General features: G+C 39.3%; 1 long non-coding RNA gene across 1 annotated transcript; it reads right to left on the bottom strand.

Moving 5' to 3' along the window:
* Window positions 1-9,529: 9,529 nt before the first annotated feature.
* On the bottom strand, window positions 9,530-16,407 carry LOC122996551. The gene is made up of 2 exons (XR_006407027.1): window positions 16,096-16,407; window positions 9,530-13,639 (listed from the first exon to the last, which is right to left on the bottom strand). It is a non-coding gene; the product is annotated as an uncharacterized LOC122996551 (long non-coding RNA).
* Window positions 16,408-17,844: the final 1,437 nt, after the last annotated feature.

Here is a 17,844-nt window from a genome sequence, read left to right as displayed (position 1 = left end):
CTCTGACATGTTTCCATATTATTTGAATACACTATACTGTTTTCAAACTATATGTTTAGTGAAGAACAGTTTGTATTATTCGAGGATGATGTTCATTTATTGACAGTTTCTTTGACTGAAATACATAAAGTAAAATTTATTTACACGTTTTTTTTACAACGTTTTTCACAGACATTTGTCACAAAGTGTTTTTCATGAGCATCATGAATCAAAGAAGAAAAACACATTACACATAGAAACATAAAAATGCCGATTTGTTTCTTACAGGTTAGCCAAATGCTTGTCTAAACAAGTGTGTTTTTAGCTGCTTTTTAAATGAATAAACAGAATCAGCAGACCGTAAGGGTGCGGGCAGAGCATTCCATAGTTTAGGAGCCGCGGCACCTAAAAGAGGCATCATTTTCATGGGGGTAACATTGGGAATCAGGGTGAGTTTCACTGCTCTATTTGCGCCATGTTTTTAAAATGTTTTATCCCTTAACATACAGTTCCCTCTTTTGTTCCCCCAATAGCTTTAAGGTTTTAGAATAATCTTATTCCACGCTGTCTGACAATATCATATTCTGTATCAGCTTGTTCCTGCTCTTCATTGAAGCTATGATGGAAGTTTATTCTTGACCTTGGGAAAAGTAGTTATCCTAATTCAAGCTCCCCTCACTAGTCTACCAAGTGCTTCTGATGTTTTTATCAGTGAATGGAGTTTATTCAGTTGACATGGACATGGCTCAGTTGTCATAATGTGAGTTAAGTATGGAAATTCAACCTTGTTTTTTTTTCCAGAGTCTTTTTATACACATTTAAAAATGTAGCCTATTTACGTATCTTTGGGAATTTGGGATTTGTGCTGGAATTCAACATAGAGTTCTGTGGGTTTGAACTATTTTGACTGTACAGCACGAAACACATAGCACATAGCATGAGGTCGAGAAGACTGGCCCACTGGCAGGCCACTCCTTGTTGAGGGGTTAACTGATGGTAGTAATCATATCATGTCATAACATGAATTTTCAAAGCATAAAAAAACAATCCTCAATACATGTATGTCATGTCAGGACCAGAAGGAACTAATGTCAACCCTGGTAGTCAGTCCTGCCTAATATTACCTTGTGCAGAGTAAAGGGGTTGACACGTACATTATTGTAAATGCAGTTTGTTTGTTTGTTTACAGTCAAAAAGGTCAAGAGATTACTCAAATATGATGTTGATTAATTCATCATCTGTACAATTGAATTGTGCCAAACTGATATATCTGTAAAATGAAATAAGTAACTTTTTTTTTTTACTAATGTGTGAAAAGAAAATGAATGATAGATACATATTCTCACTGATATGTTCAGTTGCTAACTGATTTGTTTTTATAGAATGATTGCTAATTGCTTGAAGAAAAGTGACTGTTGCAGAGCAGAATGCTAAATATCATTGTATGACTAATTTTGTTTCATGAATAGCAGTTGTTAAAAAGATGTCAGAATGAAGTATAATTAATGTGGAAGCCAACATGCATTGAATTCCCTTTTTAAAAAGTTTGACAGTGAGACAGTTGACGGTTAGTTTCTCAAAACATATCTCAAATATCGTCAGGATTAGGTGATTGAATTGAGACAATATTTTTACCACAAGGCAAATTTGTCCTTTTTTAGACTGACTGCATAAAATGCAATTCATGAAAACATGACCTGAATTAACCTGTTTCAAGAAATCTTCACTTACACTTGAGTCATTTCATCATCTAGTCAGAAATATGGGGAAAGAATACTGCCCCCCAAGCAAAGACCCAAACAAACAAAGTGGGCATACAGGGCCATGAAAAGCCTATTTTCCCAAATTGGGAGCTTCAGTTAACCCTCACATTATTTCAGTTGGGTCAGTTCACAAAGTTAGGCTTTTCTGCCTGGACTGTACCCTTAAATCTCTGGCATATTTCTCCACCTCTCTCTCTTGGCCAGAGTAAATCCCACAGCGAGGAAGCCTATTTTGGAGCACCCAGTGGGTGCTTTATAATATCGCCCATACTAATTTATCCTCCCTTACCAATTAATTTGGAGCACGTTATTCTTCTGGGACAAAGGTCAGTTATTTTCTGAAAGAGGCTGCTGATGGCCTAAATCATTTTATTTCAAGGGGGACTGACTGAGCCATGAGTTGAAGCAGGGACAGTTTTACCATACTATTTTTAGAATATTTCTAATGATGTAACTTTGAAACTCTATGGAAACCTACTGTATACTTATACTTTTAACCTTAAAAAAACCATACTTGGAAACTTGAAGCAGCAATAATCTATATTTTTCTTGGATCAAATGACCCTATCACAGTATTCCTGTAACAGTGTGTGACTCCTCCTAGCTGGTTAAATTAGAGTTGTGTTTGTCAGAAGTCCATCAGTGGATGTGCAACAATTTCTTGCATTTGAATGCACAAGACTGAAATGATTCACACCACTTTTTACAGACTTTTCCATTAATCTTGGTGGCTGCACAAGTTCTCAGACCCATACAGTTAAGAATCCAGGAATATTATTCAATCCATATCTTACATTTTAGCCACATATCAAGCATATAACACAAACTGCCTTCTTCCATTGTAAAATAGCCCACATACGCCCAATTTGATCAAATTCAGAATTCAAATTCAGAATCCTCATACATGCCTTCATAACATCTAGAATAGACTACTGTAATGCACTTTTCCCTGGCCGACCTGAGACAGCAACAAAAGGTCTTCAACTGGTCCAGAATGCAGCTGCCAGAGTCCTCACAAGGTCTAAAAAGTTGGATCATATAACACCGGTACTGATGTCTCTGCATTGGCTACCGGTTCATGCAAGAGCTGATCTCAAAATCCTTCTTCTTACCTATAAGGCTTTAAATGGACTGGCTCCTTCATATATCTCCAGCCTTATTGCTCCATATACTCCATCACATCCTTTACGTTCCCTTGGTGCCAGTTACTTAATTGTTCCTTAATTCAGTAAGAACACTTTTGGTGGTCGAGGTTTGGCGAACTGAGCTCCACTTCTCTGGAATAATCTACCACTGCACATTTGGGAGGAAAGCTCTGCTGACAGTTTCAAATCCAGGCTCAAAACACATCTTTTTTCTGTTTACAATGACCTTTTCTAATTTCACTGACTGAGAACCCAAATCACTGACTGTAGCTACACCAACCCTGTTAGGGTTATATGATCTCTATTTTAAAATGACTAACCTCAACCTTGTTGTAATATTAACATTTCTACCCGTGTATGTGTGTGTCAGTGCGTGTATGCGTATGTACTTTTACATGTAATATTGTTTGCTTCTTTTTTCTCATGTTTATGGACTTGTAAAGTGTACAGAGACTCTCTGGGTGATGTGCACTTAAAATAAACTGAAGTTGAAGTTGAACTGAAGTTGAATGGGGTCAATCATATTGACAAGCACAACTCTGCAGTTCCCCTCAGCTCTATGGAGCATTTTAGCATTTTTCAGCTCATTGATTTGGTTTTACAGCCTGTAACTTTAATGCCTTAGTTCACTCTTAATATTTATATCAATCCTTTATCCAGCCACAGAAGGCGACTCCTAAAAAACCCCTTGTAGGCTTCCTGCCCAGCCCCAAACAACAAACAGACAAAGTTAGCAACTAGCTGGTGAACATAGTGGAGAATGTAGCAGCTACTGTAAATAACCAGATATTTCCATCAGGATCTGTTACAGACAAAAACAAATCTAAAAGCAGAGAAAATATTGGCCTTACATTAGTCAGGTGGACAGAAACAAGACTACAATTAAATGCTCTGTCTGTTGGATGTTGGCTAACAAGTACACCGTAGCAACTTTAAAAAGTGATAATACGCCGATGTTGGGTTAACTGCTTATTTTGCTAATGTATTGTCAATCTGTACTCTTTAGTATTTTTACATAAACAATGGTTCAAATTGTCATATAATATGAAAGGAGCCATTTATAATGATAAACACACAGAATATTACGACCCAAATCAACAACATTTTAGTGTCTGTCAGCTCATTGTTCCGGTTTTACAGGTCACAACTTAACTGCTTTGGTTCACTCTCACCTCTCTCATCAGCCTCGTTTCCAGTCGCAGCAGGAAGCTGTTTTCAATTTTTTTAAAAAACATCTCTTATGAACCCACTCTATGCTGCCTGCATACAGACAAAGTTAGTGAATACCTAGTGAACAACTGGAGCATTCAACTGCTAAGAGAAGATCATTTAAAGCTTTAAGGGGTGCAGTTTCTGTGCTTGCCCTCAAACCTCACTGTAATTTCTCAAAGAGACCATTACCACGAATGAAAGAAATTATCTGCTGTTACAATTTTTAAATTAATAACAATGTGGTGTTTACAGCTTGTTTCCTTGCCTCAAAATGACCAAAAAAACAAAAACAACAAAAAAAAAAACCCTACCAAAAAACAAAAAAACCCTGCTTTGTTCCCTTTCTCTTATGTTCACTGTGTGACCTCTCACATTGAATAAAACCATTGCACTTGCACCTTTCAGTCTTCCATGATCCTTCTGTGGTCACTTCTTATGGTAGTGACCTCTGAATTCATGCTTATTCTAACAAAACATATAACCTAATCTCTCCTCTCCTCTCCTCTCCTCTCCTCTCCTCTCTTCTCTTCTCCTCTCCTCTCTTCTCATCATTTGCCACCTGCACACAACAGGTTGGGCCCAAATCTGTCAAATCTTGGAAATGGCATTTACCAGCACACAAGGACTCTTCTTCTATTAGTGCCATCTAGAGGGGATACACTAATCACACACACAGGGTCCCTTGCTTTTACAAAATGGCAAAACTTACGATACGAGTGACGATATCTTCTGTTACAAAGCATCTTTGTATAAAAGCAGGCTTTTTTTTCAGTAAATAGGGTCTGCTCAGAAATACTTGTGCGTCACAGGCCTGAAGCCATTCACCAAAACTAAATACAACAACCATTTTAGCAACAACAGCCCATCCAAAATACATAGGAGGTTGCCCCACTTTGGGCCAAGATCACCTCTCCCACTCATTCCTCTATTCATTCAAACCATAACTGGCAATATGTCAAGCGAACGACCCCGTGATTCAGACTTCTTGTAATGAGAGGACTGTACTAAATATAAACCGAGAGGATTAAGCCCTTTTTTGCTGCTTGTCAAACACAAAGCTCCTGAAGGTGCTGAAAACAGGCCTGTGTGTATCTAGGAAACGGCTGCTGCCAAAATGGGAAACAAACCTCGCTCTGTGCTGCTCTCCAGAGCCTTATGTAAATGTCCCGGCAGAGTGGGGCTTAATTGACATCAACTGGTGGCCCCAGCCAGACTGAAAATGATGAAATTGTTCCACCTTGTGACCAACAGATGTTTGCTTTCAGGATCATAACTGAGCCTCCTTGTTTGACCTGTTTATATATGTTTTGGCTGTAGAGAATAAACTCTTTACCAGAAATGTAGAAACACGTAGGCACAAAGACTGGTTGAACAACTCAACTAAACATGGGTGCAAGATACTTGATGATGGTTGATACATGAAACATGATGGTTAAGAGAAAAAAACACACAATATACACAATACTGTAATAAAACTATGATGCTTGCATTCTTACTTTATTCCAGGAGATGGCAGTAGAGATCAAGGCTCTTCTAACATTTGCAGCATTGATCTAATTTCATAAGAGGCATCTTGTATAGTGAAAGAGGATATGAGCAAATAAATGTCAGACTTTCAGTCATTATCTGAAGTGCATCTGTAAGACCTACTGGAGGTCACTCCATGTCCTGTTTTACATTTGCCTACACCCTACTCTGTTGTCATCATATTAACAGATAGGCCTCTGTAAATTTAGTTTTTAGATTTTGTTTTATCAGCTTGTCCTTTCATAGAATAATATTGTACTAATCTATACATGTTGGGTCAGTTTGATGTTTGAAGAAATCCTGTTTTCAACATGGACACCCTCATCTTGATAAGGCTGTAGGCTTCTTGCTCAGAAGCATAATTTCATACTTGATGTGTCTCTATGAAACCTCCATTCTCAAAAGCAGTGGTTCTTAAACTGGGGGCATGTAGAGCCATTGCAGATTGAAAAATGTGAAACGCCTCTATAGTTGAATTAATCTGATTAATTTGGGAACAATAAAGAGTGCTTAGGTCCAAAAAGGAGGTTAACAGAGAGGTCAAACGTGCCATCAAAACTGCCAAACTGAAATATAGAGACAAAGTGGAGCAAACATTTATGCGAGGGAACATCTGCTCAGCTTGACAGGGTCTCAAGAACATGGCAGCTATGAATACTGCTTCCACCACCTGCAAACTCATTCAGGTTGCAGGCAGCACCCCAGCATCACTCCCTAATGACTTCAACTCCATCTCCACACTCAAACCTGGTGACTCTGCCCTCACCATAAACACAGAGGATGTGGTGAAAGCCCTCAAGAACACCCAAGTGAACACAGCACCTAGGCCAGACTACATCAGTGGCTGTACCCTGAGGTACTGTGCTGAGCAGCTAGGGGGCATGTTTGAGCTCCTGTTCCAGAGCTTCATGGCTTGCGGCATAGTCCCCCAGCTGTGGAAACACTCCACAGTTATTCCCATACCAAAGAAGGGCATTATCAAGGCTCTGAATGACCTCAGGCCTGTGGCTCTCACCTCTCTTGTGATGAAGGCTATGGAGAGGGTCATCAAAAACTATATCATCAAGGCAAAAGACTCACAGATGGACCCACTCCTGTTTGTGGGCAGAGGGGTTGACGAAACAAAAACATTCATTATAGACACCATATATAAGCATCTGGAACACCCCAAGACTACAGCAAGACTTGTGTTTGCAGACTTCTCCTCAGCATTCAACACCCTGCAGCCACACATTCGTGCTGAGAAACTCACCACCCGCTTCCATCTACAAGACCGACTAATCCTGTGGATAATGGACTTTGTCACCAACAGGTCACAGAGAGTGCTGGTCAACAACACCTTCTCGGATCTCCTACACACTTCAACTGGTTCCCCGCAGGGCTGTGTCCTCTCACCCCCGCTCTTCATCCTCTACACTGATGACTGCAGGTCCACCCACCCAAACTGTCACATGGTCAAGTTCACTGATGACACACACCTCCTGTCTCTGCTTTCAGGCCCCTCATTGCACAACAGCTCAGCTCTTCATGAGTTTGTGGAGTTGTGTGACAATTCCCGCCTGGATCTTAATGTGAGCAAGAACAGGGAGATGGTCGTGACCTTCTCGAACAAGCAGAGGGAACTGGCTGCAGCAGTCATCACCACTATCTCACAGGAAGCCCGTAGAGAGGAATATAAGTACCTGGGCACAATCTTCAATAACCTGCTGAAATTTGCCTCCAACACAGAGGAGATCCTCAGGAAATGCCAGGAGCGGCAGTATCTCCTGAAGAAGCTCTACTCCTTTGGGGTTATCAAAGGACATCCTCACAACATTTTACTACTTTTTCATTGAAAGCGTCATAATATTGACATCGTCTATCACCTGCTGGTTCCACTCCATCAGCCTCCAGAACAGAAACCGCCTGCAGAGCACAGTCAAAGTCTGCTCCAAAATTATTGGACTCCCTGTCAGAGCTCTCTCCACCCTATGCGAGCAGCAGATGCTAAGGTCAGCTGGCAGGATCCTACAGGACCCCTCACGTGTCCCCTGTTCCCTGTGTTTGAGTGGCTTCCCTCAGGATGCCGGCTTTGCTGCCCAGGCTGCAGGACACAGAGGAGAAGGGCAACCTTTGTCGCCAAAGCTGTTCAGCTCCTCAACTCCCAGCCATGCACACACACACACACACACACTCAATCAGACTCATGGTTTTTGCACTGAACCACATTGAATTGAACTGAAACATAAAACTTTGGGCTAATATTTCTAAAAGGCTTTAAAAAAAAAGAAGATACATTTTAAGAAGTGATTTATTGACTCACATGTTCAGGCAGGGAGGTCCAGAGCTCAGGGGCCCTGCAAAAGCCCAGTCTCCTTTAGCCTTGAGCAGGGTCTTATAGCCAGAAAGGTCATGCCTAAAGATCTGAAGCTCATAGGGGAACAACAATTTGACAACAAAAAAGCCAATAAAGAAAAAGCATGAATTACTGTAATTTCCCAAGTACACAGATCTCTACCACAAAGTGTTAAAATTCCATAGTTTATACTGTAATAACATAGCAGTACTCCAGTAGTTGTACTACTAGCAGAACTTTATTGAGTCCACAGATGGAAATACCTTGAGCACAGTCACCACATAAATGTAAAAATAATGAATATGACAAGCGCCAGTTAAGACACTTTGGTTACACAAAGGACGAGTTACCAACATGTCAGTAACATTCTGAAACATAGAATAAATGAACATTAGTTGTTGCATGAGAATGTGGTCATTACAAAGCCTCATGGCACCACAAATGTATACAAAAGGTTAAACAAACATATAAGCATCTTAAAAAACATAAAAAATAAAAAAGATGCAGATTCTTCATCTGGTGAGGAAGGCCATAAGATGTGGTTGACAGCCACTGAAACACAAAGTAAGTGGTCTGTGTTGAGATTTGTTTTTGTTAAGCTCCAGTTTTCAAGGTCAATAATAACCCTATAAATTCAACCTAAAAATCTTATTTGGTCTCAGTAGCAATCTGTCATTCACTTATGAAGTTGGGTGATTGTGTTAATGATTTTTTTATGACATTTAATAACGTGCTCACTGAGTGTTAGAATCCAGTTACTTCTGATGTGCCACTGGGTGGCAGTGTTGCATTTATATTGCTTTAGCTCTCTGGATAATAAAAGGCCTTTGGTTGTAATTGTAAAGACATTTATTTAATGGGATGCAACAGTGCCAGTTTGTATTGTCTGGATAATTTAGTCAGTCAAGCATTATCTGACCTTGTGATCCTGCGATCAAGACAGATGAACCATCATACAGCTGAGTATTGAAAATCATTCACTTGTCAATTAACACAAATGATTCCCAAGGTATCTTCAGTCTTTCGTGAAATTTTGGTTCAATTTAAGTTAAACAGCTTTTGAAGCCCATCACTTCAGAGTTGTGGGTGGTATCCAGGAGCCACTGGCTAATGCCCACAGTGTCCAGAAGCCCATTATCCAGTCCAGATGAGGGGGCATGATAACATCCTGAGTGACAGCTCTGTGGCAGCTGTGTGGTGAGGGAGGTTACCCCCACCCCACCATTCGCCTCTGAGTGTCCGTTCACAGAGGGAGGCGTTTGTTACTGTGTGACAGCTGTCATGGCCCCCTCTCGCCCTCACCCCTTCCTCCACCACAGCTTTCCACATCATTACCTCTCACAAGAACCTGCTGTCCCTTAAAACCTGAGACTTGTCAATAAAAGGAGAAATCTCTGCATATGAAGAAGGAATTTGGTGCAGTGATTAAACTCAGTCAAATTATGAGACTCCGAGCAATGAAATGAAGCCTTAAAATTAAAACACTTCGTCTGGAACAAAGAAAATGGAAAGAAAGAAACACCTACAGAAGTTTCAACCTTTTCAAAAGAAATCCAAGATACAAGTTGTCACATTGCACACACTCTTTATTTGATTGACAGATGACATTTGGGGAGTGGAACGCAGCAAGACCACAGCCACAGGCAGTTAGCAGACAATATGTAGCAAGAAAAAACTTGGAGGTGTACAGTAAACCATTAAAATAAGTTGTCAAGTTCTGAATACTAAACATGCACATTTCACTTTCAAGCCTTCAGTAAAATTTGTAAACACTTTCATAATGAAAATCTTCTTTGCCTGACTAATCAGGGATGCTGATGCAGGAAAACTGTATATATTGTATAAGACTGACAATGGAGAACGGTCCAAACCTGGGGGACAGGACTCCCAAAGGGTACCAAGATAAATCTGATGGGTCACCAAATTATTAAAAAGAGTTAACAGCCATGTTAGCTCCTCTGTGAGGCTCTGCTTAGGTACAGCAGTGCTTTGCTTTGAGCTAAATGCTAATGATGCTGTCAGTAGATTTTCAGGTATTTGGTCATGAAGCAAAGTATTGGACAAATTAAGAAATTGATCTGATAATGGCAATAGAAATTGGTGGAATGACCAACTAACAGACTGACACTTTCTCATCTTTATCTCATGTAAAGATGAAAAAGGAAAAATATTTGTGTTAAATAAAATTGTTTATTTTTTCTGACCTTTCTCTCATTTTTGCTTTTTTCTTGTGAAACAATGAATACTTGTCATCATTAACATATCACCTCTGAAAATGAAATAGCCTGCGCAGGAAAAATCTCTCTTTGGTTTAAATGCTCACAATTTATATCTACACTCAGGCCATATTCTGTAGTGAGGGGTCACAAGTAGACACTCCTTCATTTTAGTTTCAATACTAATAAAGTTTAAATATTTCTTCTATATAATGCTGCTTTCTCACCAAAGCCCCGGGAAGCACAATTTCATGTCATCATACTGTATGTAGCACTGAACTGAAAATATAAATGTAACTGGGGTGAGATGACAATAAAGGTCCTTGTATCCTTGTATCTTCTAAGTTAAATAGCCATGGTTATCCTGGAGACCTTGTGGAGGTGTGTGACATACAGTAGATACATATGTAGAGAAGAAGAGCAGTGCAGTATGTGGTGGTGAGCGAGCATTGATAGTCCTGGGGTTGAGATGGCTATTGCAATGAAAGCAGATGTGGCTTTTTATTAAAGGATGAGTCATAGATTTGTCAGTTCTTCTGTATACATATAGTACTGCTATATTTCATGACATCGCTATTTAGGGTTGGGTAATATTGCCTGTGGTTTTCATTGAAAACTGGATCTCTTCTGTTACTGTCATCAATTCCCAACATGATGACTATAGTACAGATGGACCATGTCAAACTGAGGGAAAGCATCCTGTTTTTTTTTTTTTTTGTGGGAAGGACTTAATCTGGGCTGGTTCTGAAGTGGCTTTTCCAGTGAAAGTCTGGCAAACTTGAATTTTAGCATGAAGAAGACATGCTGAAAGCGGCACAAGACATCTGTTTTAACAGGCTCATTCCAAAAGTGGTGTTCTAATTGGCTTTTTTTTTAAAATACATTTTTGATGTAACATTTTTATGTCACTTTTACTCATTTTTCTGTATCACTACAGTTAAAATGTGCAAATGGTACTATACTAGCTAGAATCGACTCTCTTACTTCTACATAACTTATGGCTTCTTTTATTGTTAACTCTTGTAATCACATTTGGACTTCGAAATGTGCCTGCGGATTTGTTTTAGTTTTTAATTTGAAGAAGAAGTCAGCAGGGAGACAGTTTTGTAATAGAAGGAATGTCTCCACCCAGGGCTGAAACTGCTGTGTGGGATTCTTTCCTGTAAATGTACGATAACTTTTCTACTCTTGTGCGGCGCTTATCTCTCTATTGTGCTATAAAATGCAGAACAAACTTGTGTTGTACAGAATAGATTGTGAATCACAACATGACTTCCTAATTCACTACAGCATAAAAGTTAATTTAATCAGATATTAAATCTATATATGTTGTGCCTCCCTTCCAAAAACCATACTCATCTGTCTCCAGTGCAAGTCAGCTATATATAACTTATCACCCTGTAAAGATTTAACAAAGACTTTAAGGGAAACTGAAGGCTTTTAAAGGTTTCTGATATGTGTTTTTTTCATTGAGTAATACCTGAACAGTATAGAACAATCCAGGCCGTTTGTCGAATGAGTCACAGGCTGAGCCGTTAATTCAGGGAGGAGGTTAATCCAATGATGGTAATGACACAGACTTTCCTGTACGTACCACTGTTCTGTTGATTCATGGCCTGGTTTCCACAAAGTCTCTGGCAAAGTCACCTTGAAGCACACACACACACACACACACATGCACGCGTGCACGCACACACACACACACACACACACACACAGTTCACAGAGGCTTAGACATCTATATGGTCTGTGAGTGTCTGATGAATAAGTCAAAACAAATACTTGGTTTCACTCTGAATCAGAAACTTGTAAAAAAGCGAAAACAAAAAAAACCTAACTTTGCAACTACCGTGTAGAAAACAAATAGCACAAATAGTTTGTAGCTTAGTTAAGTTTACCCCAAAAGTCATTAGCTCCTTGGGCTACTGCTTGCATGTGTCAAGGTTATGCTAATTTGTTAACCTTGCTTGCTGGCTGAAAAGCTAACTACAAAAGGACATCAAAGAAATAAGTCAGAAACTTTTGTTCCGTAGGATCTTTTTATGAGCACTAATCGACTTTTACCTGAATACATTTTTGCAAAAGTAAAGTAAAAACACTACATAAGCAATAAGCCCTATTTGGTTGACTCATCCCAATTAGCCAAATGTTAGCTTACATTAACTACGGCAACTAGCTCCTTTGTTGTAACTTTAAGGACTTTATAAAGGATAAAGGACTTTAACTTTATACTTATTTTATTATATTACATTAAACTAAAAAGAACACACACATACAATATTGAATTCAGCTGCTTTTATATGGGGTAGTTTAAAACCAGATTCACTCAAGTGAAAATTGCAAACAAATATAATCTTGGTTTCTTCCAAGGGACCATTCATCTTTTCCAGGTGGACAGCAAGCCAGAACAGACATAAATTAATAAAATTGCTTGTCAGCCAGTCCACTGCTTCCCTTTACCTTTATATGGACACAATCTGAACCGAGGCAAACAAAAGCTAAATGGCAACACTATGGAGGTTATGGGTTTGTGATGGGGTTCACTGCTTCTTTAGTCCCACTTTCCATTTTCATCCAAGGTGTCACCATTATTTGTAAAAAAAAAACAACAAACAGCACAATGATTAATAGTACAAAAAATAATTATGGTGTTAATGATAAGTTAAGCTCATATGTTAGAATGTATTAGAGTTACTCATATGCAGCAGTAACATACAAAAAGCTACATGGCAGCAAAGATAGAGGTCATATGATTGAGGGTTGATTTTCTGTGCTGTTGTTCATTTTTTCACCTTGGTTCACCATGCCTCCATCCCATATAATTCCACTCTGCATGACTCACCGAGCTAGTATCAAGGTAGTCTGACTCTGATTCCATCCAAAAGGTTACACCACTGTGATTCAGACTCTGAATCACTTTACTGTAATGTGCTCATGATCCCTGGTGCATATGGTGTGAGTGAGTGATTGAATGCGCATTCACTTACATGTTTGCTATGTGTGTGTATTGTGAGAGCAGCAGCCTGTGTACCAGGGGGGTTTCCATTAAGATATTCTATTTCACTTCAGCTGTGAGGGGAAACATGCATGATAATTATTTTAGATCTGACACCAAATTAAACACAGATTGTGTCATATTTAATTAGGGGGTAATTAATTGCTGCTCTGATTAAGGGCGAATCTCAGATACATTCACTGAGGCTGATTCATTCAAATACATGAAGCATAATGTAGTGTATAACTGCTGTAATGCCTTAGTGTATGGCTGTACCAAAGATGCAGTGCAGTGCTTTTGTCTGTCAGAAAAAGCCATTGATTTCTTCCATGCTGATAACTCTGATGTGTTTGTGTGTGTGTGTGTGTGTGTGTGTGTGTGTGTGTGTGTGTGTGTGTGTGTGTGTGTGTGTGTGAGTCACTCATCTGAGCTGGGGCTGGGAGCTGTCGATGAGATGAGTGGAAAACCTGTCAGAGAGTGAGGTGGCAGTTAGATACCACCATGGCCCGGGGGAATTGTGGGTGAGAAATGTGTTGCCTGCTGGATTTCACCATCGTCCTCCAACCATTAATGATGTGGGGAGACGGTGTAAAAAGGCCTATTAATATATTCAAACAAGGCTCTGTTACACTAGCCTCCATCATTGTATTTTAAGGTTGAGTTTGTATTTCATCGGTCTTTCTGAAAAGAAGAGGGGTAATTGTGGGTTTTTCTGTCCATATTCTAAGTTAAATGTGCATCTACTTCGAAGCACCTTGTCATTTTGACCAAGATAAATGACAATTATTGCATTCATACTACAGATTGAATGGGCCTATAGGCATGCAAAACCTTAACGGAGCTGTAGCTGTTGAATGCTAACAAAATAGTCATTGTTCATGGATATCAAAAATATCCAGTTTAGCATAAAATGTCATATTTTAAGTATCATATTTTAGGTTATTAGATATTTAGGTTTGTATCTATGTATATATATATATATATGTGTATATATATATATATATATGTGTGTGTGTGTGTGTGTGTATGTGTATATGTATATATTTATATGTATATATATAGTGATCTACTGAAATTTATGGAACCCGGGAGGGGCCATGGAGAAACAAAAACTAATTTGTGCTCTTGATTTAATACCTTGTGTGCACAGATTACTTAATTAATACTCTCGACCTATTTTGCCAGAAGTTTGAAGAAAGTGACGAAGAAGACATTGCACACAATCACTTATTTCTTGATGTGGGGCTGATGCATGGTGAATCATGGATGTGGTGAATGCAGAGCGGTTAAAACTTGTTTGTTTTACTTCAGGTTTGCTATTAACCCTGAACCCTGAAGCTGAGTTTTTATTTATTTATTTAACTGGATGATATCTGCGGGAACATGAAAGTTTTGTGGTGAAAAAATCAGTTATCCTGTAGAATACATTTACCGTAAGGGATCTCAGAGATAGCACAGTGTTGTGCTTGCTGCACAAGCCCAAACCTGAAGTTTATCCACATAGTCCAAAATCCAAATAAAACCTTATTAAATTCAAGTGATTCATAGTGAGGGAGTATGCAGGATGAAAGAATGGCATGAGGGTAAATTGTATTAAATTGAAAGCACAAATTCTTAAATTGAGGGCACAAATTAGTTATTTCTCCATGGCCCCTTCCAGGCTCCATAGAAATTCCTCATCAGATGGCTGATTAAGCCATAGTTGCTCCAAACATATTTGCTGCCCAAAAATTAGAGATGACAGGTTCGACTCTTTTTACCTACTCAAGTTTGTATGAGTCACTTAATAAAGAGAGTCAGGTTTTCAGTTTTCAGTGATCAGTCATGTGAGTTAAATGTTTACTATGTCAGAACTTATTTAGCAAAGGTGCTTTCACCTCCTATTTAGCGCATTAACTCTTAACTCTTAACTCTCTCTCTTTCAAAAAAGGCAAAAATGACTTCAAGCGAGTATAAAAACTTTTTTGCTAAATTCAGGAAGTTTTTTTATTTTTTTCTGTTTCCATCAATCTTTTCCAATACAATACTTCAAAATGCGCATAAAAATACATTGATGGAAACACGGCTAGTGATTGTGCAATCTGAGACCTTCAGCTCCGGGCTGGGAGAGTGAATACTGAGTTGAAACAAGTGCCAAAGTGGTTGCTTTTCTCACAGGGCTAGGTTAATACAGTAATTAACTTGTTACATTTCCACAAATGCAGTTAATATAAGAGTTGTACAAAAGTGACATGTCTTGCCTCGTCATCACAGTTTGCACTAGTTAGTAGTAGTAAAAGTAAAAAGAGTTTCTTTCGAATGATTAATTCATGAGTTGCAAATCACTACAAAAAATGCCAAAAATGACCAAGTCCTGTTTTGTAGATGTGTTTTTGATGAATGCAGTCATCACAGTGACAAATACATATTGCATTTCCTGTGATGGCATCACAATAAAAGTCTCTGTGTTTCACCGGCTGAATGTTTTTAATGTCAACTAGCAGCAGCAGGAAACATTGAGTTTGGATTAGCATTACTTATGACCAAATAATACCTAACCAGTATCATTTCCATCAGCCTCAGCTGTACTTTGTATTTAGTGCTAATTAGCAAATGTTACAATGCTAACAAAAAACATGGTAAACAATATATACCTGCTTAACATCATCATATTGCCATAGTGATGTTGCGAGCATGCTGACGTTAGCATTAGCTTAGTCACACAGAGCAGCTAGCATAGTTGTACTTTCAATTCTGGAATTCTGGCTGTTTCAATATCAGTCAGTCAGTTTCAATATCAGTCATAACATGTCATAGCCTATGAGAACGTATCACTTACCCTAGTTTATATCTAAGCTTTTCCATGTGTTTGAAGGCAGTGAGACCTAAAAAGCACTAATTTTAAAAATTATATCTGAAACTGTAAAAGTGATTTAATACTCACATGTAAAGCATATTTAACTTTGCAAAATAAGTTCATAGATTTTCTCCGTTGCTGTAATATCTTATCTGACCTTCATTCAAAGTGACTGCTGACATTCCTAGAATTCACCCGAGGGAATGAAACCTCAAAACTTGATCTGACGCCCTGAGACACAAAGCAGCAATTACGGAAAAAAATTACACTTGTTATCGTAAAAATACACTTCGCCTTTCCTGTGTCTGAATTTGTGTTGATGTTTCACACAAGTGAGAGAGTCCTTGATGAGGCAGTGATATTGAACCCTCTTTAAAATGCCTGTGCGTTTCACATGGAGAGACAGAGATAATGACTGCTATGGGTATGAACGCACACATTGGTATTTCCTCCCTCTGGGAACACAGCCCACAATCAAGGCCTGAAACACTGATTCATCAAGACACATACTGTAGGGAGATACAGAGGGAGAGAGAATCTGAAAGAAAGGAGGAGAGAGAACTGGAGAGCCAGAACTTGTAATTTGTTCTGTACATTTATCATTTCTTCGGTGTCAGATGTTACTTTAATAAGAGTGTGTAGAACATTTCAAAGGGTTTAACGTGGTTTCTGGTGCAGATGTCAGCATGCTTTTCCAGCTGTGGGACTGAATATGAAGTGAGAGTTGTGGAATGACATGAGCAGCTTCTTTTACCCACTGCGGAGAGGGTGGTGGCGTGCAGGAGACTGGAGCTGCGGTTATTATTCTCCTCTAGAACACCATCTGATGCTGATCTGCCATACAAGGCCAAAGAATGTCAAAAATGAGGGAGGGCAGGGAGTGTATGAAGCCGCCTCTCTTGCTTTCGCATCTCAGGACGCGCACATTTACTTTACACGGTTGTGAGCTCGCATGGAGGCAAATGCAGACATCCACACATGCACACACACACACACACACACACACACACACACACACACACACAGAAATATTGAAGAATCAACAGTTCCCAGGCCTCAGGAGGTGGAAGCTATGCAAGCTCAGCTGCTCTGACTTACAGTAAGCAAGTAAGCTCCTTGGCTTAACCACAACCTGAGCACAGATCTGTTTTCTTTTCTCCCAGAGAGCCGAGCTAAGAACATTTGCACAGTCCCCCCAAGCGCTGGAGGTAAATTATCTGGTGCTTGCACCATGTCATAGTATGTTATCACATCAGCACTTATAACACCAAAATCTGAGACTGAAATCATTTCATTTCAATGGAACTGCTACAATCAGTGGATTTAATTGTGGAGGCAGAGCAAAGTTATGCAGTGCTTTTGCATAGAATTCAATTTTGGTGAACTCTGACACACCAATTTGTGCCCTTGACCAGTTGCAAACCACCTTGCCAGCACTGATCTTTAAAGGACCAGTGTGTAGGATTTAGTGGCATCTAGCGGTGAGGCTGCAGATCGCAACCAACTGAATACCCTTCCCCTTTTCCATACAAGCATGTAGGAGAACCGACGGTGGTCGCAAAACTTGCGAAAAATGCGAAAAGCCCTCTCTAGAGCCAGTGTTTGGTTTGTCCATTCTGGGCTACTGTAGAAACATGGTGGTGCAACATGGCGGGCTCCATAGAAGAAGACCACGTATAGATATAAAGGGCTCATTCTAAGGTAACGAAAACACAACTATTCTTATTCTTCAGGTGATTATACACTATTTAAAACATACTTATGAATATTATATTGCATTTAGCTTGTCATTTAAAATTTTGTTGGATGTGTGCATCTGATTCCCCTTAGTGTTTT

Source organism: Thunnus albacares, chromosome 14 (assembly GCF_914725855.1).
Source record: "Thunnus albacares chromosome 14, fThuAlb1.1, whole genome shotgun sequence".
Lineage (NCBI taxonomy): Eukaryota > Metazoa > Chordata > Actinopteri > Scombriformes > Scombridae > Thunnus > Thunnus albacares.
This window is presented reverse-complemented; position numbering and strand designations above follow the sequence as displayed.